The sequence below is a fragment of the Physeter macrocephalus genome, chromosome 21 (assembly GCF_002837175.3).
Source record: "Physeter macrocephalus isolate SW-GA chromosome 21, ASM283717v5, whole genome shotgun sequence".
NCBI lineage: Eukaryota > Metazoa > Chordata > Mammalia > Artiodactyla > Physeteridae > Physeter > Physeter macrocephalus.
Window position 1 is genome coordinate 2,080,478 of NC_041234.1, and position 9,908 is coordinate 2,090,385.

Sequence of the window (9,908 nt, forward strand, 5' to 3'; positions counted from 1 at the left end):
TTGTACTTCATTAATGCAGCGTGGCTCCCCGCCACCACCATGGAGCAGCTCAGATGTGTCTGAACAGTAATGGGAGATGGCCGATCCAGAGGACTCTCAGGGCAAAGGCAGTTACTTAGGCCCAGAGATTTGGGGCTTGTTGTAGGAGAATTGAAAAAAATCCCTCATCTTTATGAATATACTGAAAGATTTGTCAGAGACACAAACGGAGTGCTTTCAATAAATCTGTTGGTGTTTTGCATGCGTGTGTGTGTGTGTGTGTGTGTGTTTAACTAGGATTTGAAGATGTAACTGTGAGCTGTAAACGCTTAAGTTTAACGAAGCTGTCCCATGTCCTACTGACAATTTATATCTTATGTCTGCAAACCAGTTGCTGGGTGGTTCCATTTTTATTGAGCCAGGCTAATATTTTTCTCTCCTATTTAGGAGCCACCTTTATCATGCTTTGGAGTTGGAATTGAAAAATATAAATACAGAAGGTCACAGTTGTGCTCGCTGTTGATAGCTCCTGTAAAACACCTGACTCAATGAGCAAATATTAGCTCTATCAACTACTTTTTAAAAAAGCTTTATTGTAGTACATTTCAAGTACATGTGAAAATAAGGATAGTGAAGGGACACCACCCGGCTCCAATAATTATCAGCTCATAACCCATGTTGTTTCATCCACACTCCCACTCTCATCTCCCATTTCCACGTTGTTTTGAAGCAAATCTGATAGATCGTTTAATGTATAAATAGGTCAGTATGCATACCGAAAAGATACATTTTTTTAAAAGTGACCATACCATTATCACACTTTACTAATTCATTTCTAACACGCGTGCTGTAATGAGAGGAACCAGGGCTCCTTGGAGAAATGACCGATTCTAGGACTGGGACGGGGAATATACTAGTTGAGTCTGGAGCATCTTGTAAGTGTCGAAGGATGTGCTCCAAGGAAGCACAACAATGAGGAATGTCAAAGGGACACAGGAGCGAACTGAAAGAGAGCTTCCAGTGGCCAAGAAGTCTGGAACGGTTTGAGCAACAAAATAAAGCAGTATTGGATTATAACCCAAAGTATAACAAATATCCCTGAGTCCATACTGCTGTAAATCAACGATTGAATAAGTAAATAGGGAGAAGAGAGAAACCTGTGCAGAAGTATCCCCAATTATGTAGACACTCACCCTCAAGGAGGTGGGGCATTACTCCCCACTCCTTAAGTGTGTGCTGTGCAGAGAAGTACGTGCTTCCTTCCAAAGAGGACAGTATGGAAAGGGGGGGAAAGAGGAACTCTCCAGGGGAGAGACCTGACAAACACCCTCAGCCAGGTGATCAAGGTCAACATCAGCAGCGAGAAGTCCTGTTCATAGTATGTACCCTTGATATGATAGCATGAGAATGGCCCCTTAATCACTGAGGTTTTCCTCCCCAAAACCCATGACCCCAGTTTCATCACGAGGAAAATCATCAGACAAATCCCAATTGGGGAACATTCTACAAAACACCCGACCAGTCCTCCTCCAAACTGCCAAGGTCATCAAAAATAAGGAAAGTCTGAGAAACTGTCACAGTCTAGAGGAGCCCAAGGAGACATGATGAGTAAACATAATATGGGATCCTGGAACAGAAAAAGGTGAAAAGGAAATGTGAATACAGTGTAGGCTTTAGTTAATAATAAGGTACCAATATCGATTCATTAGTTGTGGTAAATGTACCACAATGTAAGATACTAACAATGGGGGAAATGGGTGTGGGTACTCTTTCTACTATCTTAGCAACTTTTCTGTAAATTAAAACTGTTCTACAATTAAAAGTTTATTAAAAAATTAACGATCCCCTTCTATCATCCTACATTCACGCAGTGTTCTGTTTAAAGTCCCGATCTCTCAAATCTGAAGTGTGAAAATCTTCGCCAAAAGTCCCAGTGAGATTTTGCGGGTGTGACTGCTCTTCCTTGAAAAGGAAAATATGCAAAGTTTCTTCTTGGTGCATGAAATATTTGATATGTGCAACCTGCTCCAGTAGTTATTTTTAGATCTTATCCCTGATGAGTGCCTGGGTCTTGTTTTCACTTGCCTTTCAATGTTTGTGTGTGACTGAACGTCAACTCCCAGAAAGAAGGAGTTACGGCGTATGCTTTAAGGGGAAGTTATGTATGTCCATGTAGATTGATTTCCACTTTTTTTTCTTTGCCTTTTCTTACTTTAGAAATATTTTGTCGTTGCTTGCTTTCCCCACACAGGAGTATATATCTCGTTTCTATGTGGAAAACTGATCTATAATGTACAAGCAGCATATGAGTGTCACCATTTAGAAGTGTTCATTAAGTGAGGCTTACTGGTTTCGAACGTTGCATCTGGCTTTATTAGTTTTTGTATCCGTGTATTTCAGAAGTTAGCATGGATGTGGCAAAATCAATAGCAACATTGCTGTTAGAAAAAGTGCAAGAACGTAAGGAATGACTCTGGTCGGAAAAGAGTGTCCTGATATAATGCTTTCCTGAAATGCTTGAGTTAGTCAGGGACATATGAACCTCCCTCCATCTGGGCACTCTGAACAGGCCCTGGTCAGGGTGGGCAATGGCAGCAATTAGCACCCAGCTCCACTCCAGACATTGCCCATGTTTATAGTACCTGCTAAATGGATACACTCATGACAATTGTGCAAAGGATTTTAAGCTTTATTATTATGTAATAAGTAAACTGCCTGATTAAGTGTGGTTTTGGTGACTACGCTTCTATCAGCCAGGATAAACTGTGCTTTGCTGCAGTAACAAACAAACCCTGAAATCTCAGTGGTTTTGCTTTCCTCCCAGGCAAAGTCTGACTCTCCAGAGCTACTGCTTTTTTTTTCTTTTTTTTCGGCCTTGCCACGCAGCATGTGGGATCTTAGTTCCCCGACCAGGGATCGAACCTGTGCCCCCTGCAGTGGAAGTGCAGAGTCTTAAGCCAGGGAAGTCCTGAGGGCTACCGCTTCTTTTGTGACTCTGCCCATGTAACACGTGGCCCCCAAGAATCTTTCTGTTGCCCAGAGCTGACACGTGGCACTTCTACTTGGAGCGTACTGTTAGAACTAGTTACGTGGCCCTGCTTAAGTGCAAGAGAGTTGGGTAGAGTGGCTTTTTCAAGAAGAGGAAGAAGAAAATGGAAGATTTGGTAAACACATAACATTGTTACTACCACAAGGGTTTAAACATTTTTTTCCAGGCTGAAATGATTGCAGACATGCTTTGGGGCTGGGCCAGGTTGGCGGCCTAACTGGGAGAAGCTGGCTGGGCGTAGTGCATAGGTGTGCACAGGTGACTGGAAGGGGCTGTGTCTGGCGGGAGCCCAACCGTTGCCATGCAAGATTTTGAGTCTTAATGTTACAGTTCTTCCAATTTTTCAAAAGCAAGTGGAAAAGCAGATTTTAATGTGAAATCCCCCGATTTAAAAATGTAGGCTGAAGTATATGAAAACACAGGCCAAACAAAATGTGCTTGCAGGTCTCATTGGACCTATGTGCCACCAACATTCAGATCTTAATTAGCTCTTTGGCCTAGGAACTTGGGATCTTGAGTGGCCCTTTATTTATCTGTGAGGTAGGGCTACATTTCTAAGAATCTGGCTCTGCCTGTGAGCATTCCCTGAGCCCACCCTGGTTCAAGGTTCAAATCCTCCATCCTTGCACAGGCTCAGCTGACCGCTGGAGCACTTGGAGCCGCACTTAAAGGACAACAGATTCCTTGCATTCCAGGTCATTGCCAGGCTACGTAATCTTCAGGCATTTGGGAAACCACAAAGTGTTGAGAAAGAATGAAATAGGGATGGGTGCTGGGGAGCCGTTATGAGCTTGGAACAGGAGGGCCCGTATGTCAGTTTCAGACGAATCTCAAGGGCTGTGGGAGGCAATTAAAAGATTATAAATGGGGGAGGGGTCACACAGACCTGCACCTCTCGGGGGCGGGGAGGAGAGCTCTCAGCAAAGGGAACCGATCGTCCACGGTGCGCTGTGCCCTCCGTGTCATCCCATCCACATATTGTCCTTGGGGGCGACTCCAGCGATTTCATTCCACCTTTTCTGAGCTCTTCTCAGACGCGTAGGCGTCCCTCTGAGGGCGGCCCGAGTTGTTTGTTGGGTTCAGCACAGCCCGCAGACGGTCCAGCACAACCACCTTTTCCCTTCAAATGATATTAGCGGTTACTTTCCAGATCGCCCGAGGTCTGGGAAGGCCAGCTTTTGGCAGGGGTCTTAGGTGCGCTTTCGGGCCGGGGAAGAACCCAGGAAGGCACCCAGAAGCCTCGACCGCCGGCCTTCTGGGTTCCACGCTGCCGACCCGGACGCACCGCGCTCGGGAGCAGAAAGTTCCGGGCCCGACGGGGAGGGCGGCGTGCGCTGCGGCCGCCTCTTGGCGCGAAAGGGTGATGGGGTGTGGACGGGTCTCCCCACCCCACCCAGGCGCCCAGGAGCCACGCACCGCGGCCAGGAAGCCACGTGGGGCTCGAGTCGCCGCCAGAAAGAAGGCACGTGAGGAGAGGCTCCGAGTCCTGTGCCACCACCTGGGGGCGGGGGGGTGGGGCGCCGCACTGCTGCCCGGAGCCGGGGTCCCAGGCCCAGGCTCAGCCTGGGAGGCACACAAGCTGTTGTCACACTTTCCTCGCCCGACGCCACCACCTCTTTGTAGGTCACACAGCAGTGGAGAGGGGTTGGCTCTTATTTACCCCTGTGTCCTCCCTCGAGTGTCTTTCCTATTCTCAGCCCCCATCGTCGTGCACGTATACGCATGCGCGCGCACACACACACACACACACACACACACACACACACACACACACACACACACACACACATCTCGGCGTTAATGACCCAATGAGATCCAGTTTCACAACCGCTGGGACGCAGGCTGTGCTCTGTGCCTCTCCTGGGCCTTTCCCTGCCTCTACGAAGAGAACAGAAGCCGGGCGAGGATCCTGTGCCGGCACCACACGGACTGCAGAGCGACGCCCCTCAGGAGTTGTTACAGGTCCCCTGACGATGCCGGGCGCAGCCAGGGTCGGGAACAGTGAGTGAGGCTGGAGTCTGGGCCCCTTGCTCCCCAGGGCGCCCACTGTTGCTTCTCCAGCTCCCTTGGGGACCGTGCTTTCCGTCCTCCTCTCTGTTGCATCCCAAGAGCCCCGCCGACCTTTCCCTGCTCTATTTTTCGCACCCCCGCAAACGCTGAGATCGTGGCTTCAGCTCCATACACTGTGCAGCGGGCGGCGTCCCTCAGCTTGTATTTTCGCCTGTAGGGGACTCTAGAAAGGCCTGGGCCCGCGAGCCTCTCTCGCTGGCTTGGCTGGAACACAGCTTTCCGTTACTAAAGGGTGAGGAGCCTCCCTCCCGAAAACCTGGGCCCTCGAGGATTTTCAGTCTGGTTCCTTCCCACGGATGTCCTCGGATGCCCCCAGACCAGCTTCCTCCAGAGGACCGAGGTCGCTAGCCTGGTGCCCGTGTGTGTCAGGACCACTTCTGCGCGGCGGGGCCCCGTGGTTGTCGCCGAGACTGCCGGCAGAGGGCGCTGTCCTCCCAGCGCCGGCGGAGTGGGGACCGGGGGTTTCTCCCCAGCAGGCCCGCAGAGAAGCTGCCGCTGTTCTGACTTTTTGACAGTTCCTTTGCTGCAGAGGCTCCTCTTCCTGTGGCGGAGAGATCAGCAGCTCTTACACAGGATGAGCAAGGGATTCCTTTTCTATACTCACCTCACAAACCCTTTCCTGTAGTTATTTCAAATACAGTTGCCCCAAATTTGTCTGGTGCGAGGTTGCCCCGCTAGACTATGCTTAAAGGGCACCCAAGAAAGCTCTCTCACTGAAAAAAGAAACTTCTGTTATCTCTTGTCAAGTAAATTCGTATTTCTAATTCAAATAAAAGATTTCTCTTCTCGAGACGTCAGAAACTTATAGGGAGGGGTTGATAAAAGGGAGTACAGCTCCGTATGTTTACCTGGGGGAAGGTCCCATCACCCTGCTCACCAGGCCCGCAGGCTTTGGGGGCTGCACAGTCCCATGGGGCCGCTACGGAGCTGCCCCTGGGGCGTGGCCTTCAGTGGGCCCTGGGGCTGGGCGGCACCCTCCCCTTCCTGTCCTTACAACGAGAACAGAAGCTGGGCAAGGATCCTGTGCCGAGTGCAGAGCAACACCCCTCAGGCGGCACCCTCCCCTGGACAGTCCCCGGGCCTGTCCTTGCACCCCCCGGCCCACACCCTGCCCCGAGCCCCATGCCCACCCTGGGGGCCTATCCGCTGAGGAAGAGGAAAGGAAAGGTGGCCCGTGCGCGCCTCCTACTTACAGGCATGTGCCTTATTACGTCGTCAACCACCACGCGAAAGGCAGCCGAGTCATGGTTTTACAGACGAGGAATCCAAAGCAGAGTGAGGCCTGAGAACACAAACCACTGATTCTGTGGCCAGTCTTGCCCTTGAGATGTTCTCTCCCAGCCCGTGTCCCTTTTTCTCCTTTTCTAACTAGTCCATTTTCCCGCTGATGGCCAAGTGATCAACCCCTGTCTCAGACCCAAAGGAAAGACAATGAGACGACATTTATGTTGTTTCAACTATTAGTCAGTATTCTGGAGGAAGGCATGAAAGTGCCTGCCTAGAGACCCCCCTCTGTGGAGCAAAGGGGAACTTAAAAATATGACAGCTGCAATGAAAGGCTTTGTAAAATTAGGCATTTCCATGACCTTTGATGGCCTTGCTCTCTGCTACTATCCGTAACCAAGTAGAATAGGAACTCACTAATTGGGCACTCTGTCCTCGGTGCCCCGAATGTGCTAACTCGGGTGCTTGCAGATACTGTGTTACTCCCATTTTACAGATTGGGAAATGGGGGGCAGAGAGGTTAAGTGACTTGCCCGAAGTCACACAGCTAGGAGACAGTGGAGGTGGGAACCGAATCCAGACTCCGTAGCTCTAAAGCTAGTACTCCTAACTTCTGCCCAGGGTCCCCAGCCACCCTGTCGCTTAGATGTAGTGACACAAACTGTTCCTGGTGCTGATACCGAAACATCTTGTGCTTGGGTATTTTCCACATTTCCAGACAGAGTGATGCCTGGATTTACAGTTTCACTCATTCAGTTGAAAGATTTAGAATATTCTCATTATATTATAACCCAGGGGGGTACATGAGATGATGAACTGGGGCACAGAAAGAAAATATTGAACCTCCTTATATTTGTTTCATTCTCTCAAAATTTTTATTTTTGCACCTATTTTATAATCTATGCATTTATAGTCCCTGCCTGTAACTTATAAGTAAATCCACAAACTCTGAGGAGGTGAATGCCAAAACGTTTTCTTTGTACACCACTGATGAGATTTTGACGATGGCTTGCTTTATGTTCTAAATATATTTCCAGAAGAGTGTAGAAAGCACATTTGAAGAAGCCACCTTGTTTTGAAGCACAGTGAACCAGATGATTTAAAAGAATCCATCAGTACATCTTTTTTTTGCAAAGTGAATTACAGATTCCAGATATTTCTATGTTGTATGCCTGGATTTCCACATGCTAGTTCAGAAAGGCATACTTGTACTATCCCCGTGGGTTCAGTCCAGTCCACACACATTTACTGAGGGCCCCCTAATCGCCAAGCACTGTGCTAGGCATGTGAGATACAGGGTACTTGACCTTGGCCCCAGAGGAGTTTATGGTGTAGCGGGGTGGACAGAGACACGCTGTCAATGGAACGAGGTGGACAAGACGGTGTAAGTACGCACACGTTGCTGTGGGGAGCAGGGGCTGGCTCTCAGCTTACGCTGGAGCTTAAGCCCTGGAAAGTTTTCGGGAGGAGGTGTTGTTTGGAGCTAAATCTTGAAGGATTAGACAGAGTAGGAAGGTGGGGAGGGAGTGTCAGGCCACTCAAGGGTAGAACTACAGAGGCTTGTGCTGGGAACTGTCAACCTCCTGTGTTCTTGGAGCTTATACATGGGGGAGGGGGCAAGCGGGGAGCTCCGGCCACAGAGGTAGGTGGTCTGGGGCCTGCTCTCAGGAAGCCTGGCGTGGGAGGCCTCTGCGGCGTATGAGGGTACATCTAACAGCAAACGCTTTTAGGCAGCAGAATGATGTGGTGAGACTTGTTTTTTACCAAAACTATTCTGGGGAAGGTATAGAAGAGAGATTTGGTGGTGGTGGGGTGGGGGTGGGGGGCTAGATATGGAGGCACAGGCCCACCCAGTTCGGAGGCCATTTCAAAATGGCCTTTGCCTAAATTTCCTCTGGGCAGAGGATCATGTGGGTGGAGACAAGGACAGGAGGTGTAGAGGAGAGGAATGACGGGTCTGAGGAACATCAAGGAGGCAAAGTCAGCAAGACAGGGCGTGTGGGAGGTAAAGGTGAAGGAGGAACCGTGGAGGATGGTTCCGCGTTCCCCACTTGGGCAGGAAGGAGGCGGCAGCAGAGCACAGGCGACGCGGTGGGAACTGGGCCGCGGCGAGGAGGAGAGCAGCTGAGTTAGGTTTTACGGCTGACGAGTGTGAGGTGCCTCTAGGACCACCCTGTGAAGATGGTGGGCTGGACCTTGGGTATTTGAATCTGGAGAGAGAGGATGAGAAAGGGAGAGAGGGCGGGAGAAGTCAGGGCTAGGCTAGAGACAGGGAGGAATAAACGCGATCAAGATGTCGGAAATGACGAGGGGAGCGGATGAGGTCCCCGGGGGAGAGCACGGGAATGAAAGCTGTGGGCCCGGGGCAGAGCCTGCGATGGGGGGAGAAAGAGAAAGAGGTGGGAAGTCAGCAGCAGCATCTGAGGAGAGGCCAAAGGAAGAGACGGTCGGAGAGGCAAGAGCACACAGAGAGAGGCGTGCCTGGAAAGCTACGGAGGGAGAGAGGGGTAAGAGCGTCCCATACCTCCGAAGGGTCAGGGAGATGAGACCTGAGACGCAACCAGGGGTCCCTGGGTAACTACTGTCACTTGTCAAATTCAACAGAAGCAGCACTTCTGGGAGTTATCTTAGAAAGGGAAATAAAGAAAGAGAGGGAAGGAGAAAGGAAGAAAAAGAGAGAGAGAGGGAAGGCGGGAGGAAAGAAGGAAGGGAGGGGAGAAAGAAGGAGCTTCGGTAAAACACTAATTAAAACTTTATTAATTTAGAAATTTGCAATGTCTCAAGTGGGCTCCCCTGGATTTTAACCTTCACGGTGGCAACACGGGAAGGGTCTAAAGAGTAAACAAATAGGACAGGTGGGCTGTAAGTGGAGTGTCTAAAACACAGCGTCCTGTCTGTCTGGTGCTCGTACTGATTGTCCTTGACCAAGATCCAGAAGAGGCCCAAAGCAGAAGGGCCTGACAGTGGCCAAGCCCAAGGCAGGGGCCAGTAGAGCCATCAGGTGATAAATAAGAAAGTAAAGAAGGCACTCTGTGCTTCACTCCAAAAAGCAATTGTGGAGGCTTTCCCAGCTACTCTGCACTGTGGGCCGGAAGCTGAGGACCCAGCGATCACCTCCATGTCAAGAGCCTGTCTCAGGGAGCTTGCGGCCTAAGGGCCGGAGACTTGACAGGTAAGGTGGGAGAGGCCTTCCCTAGCAGTGTCACTCCCCTGCGGTGGGTCTCAGAGAAGCATGCGAAGAAAGGAGCTGGGGGACGATGTTCCCAGAGGCGGCACTGGGGCCAGGCCTCGCAGGGCGGTGAGGAGACACTTGCCTGGAGAGTGGGGACCGTTTCATGCTGTGGGTCAGCTTGTGGATGACAGCCAGTTGGCCAGCAGCAGTTGTCCAGGCATGCCCTGCTGTCCTGGACGCTGAGAAGGGACACAATTGGAAGAGATTTTTTTTTTTTTTAATGAAAAAGAAGAGAGGCACCAGTGTGGAGAGGGCACGGGGACAAGGGGGGGCCAACGCTGTTGGAGACAAACAGCCTCCCTTCCCTGGAGGGCATCGTGGCCTTCCAGCCCGGGCCAGGCCCCGAGGGCGGAA